Genomic DNA, 397 nt, shown 5'->3' with positions numbered 1-397 from the left:
CTAAGCTTTAGGGTGAGAAGGAGGATCAGTGGGATGGGTGCAGGCTTCTGATTCAAAAATATGTGAGGAAACTTTGTGCTATGGGAAATGTTCTTTATCTTGATTATATGGTGGTTACAACAGTATACATATTTGTCAGAACTCACGAGTGAATTTTATTGGATATAAATCATAATCCAATTAATTTTTAAAAATTCTGATTTTTCATGCTAATCTTCTCTGTATTGGTCCAGTTTTAGTGTATATGCCCCCAAAGCAAGGACTTAAGTTAATTGTTTAAATACAAAAGTATGCTATTGGATTCAGTGATTTGTTCTTGATGACATCTGCATGTCTTCACAATTTTTCAAGGAACATCGCTGGGGGTGGGATACTGTAGTGGCAGTGCCATCTTGTG

General features: G+C 36.0%; 1 protein-coding gene across 1 annotated transcript in view; it reads left to right on the top strand.

Annotated features, from left to right (window-relative positions):
• The window catches only part of FAF1 (Fas associated factor 1), a 534,743-nt gene that overhangs the window by 206,745 nt on the left and 327,601 nt on the right, over nucleotides 1-397 (top strand). The window lies entirely within an intron of this gene.

Source organism: Saimiri boliviensis, chromosome 11 (genome assembly GCF_048565385.1).
Source record: "Saimiri boliviensis isolate mSaiBol1 chromosome 11, mSaiBol1.pri, whole genome shotgun sequence".
In the NCBI taxonomy this organism is placed as follows: Eukaryota; Metazoa; Chordata; class Mammalia; order Primates; family Cebidae; genus Saimiri; species Saimiri boliviensis.
Note: the sequence above shows the minus strand (reverse complement) of the source record. Positions and strands in the feature narration are given on the sequence as shown.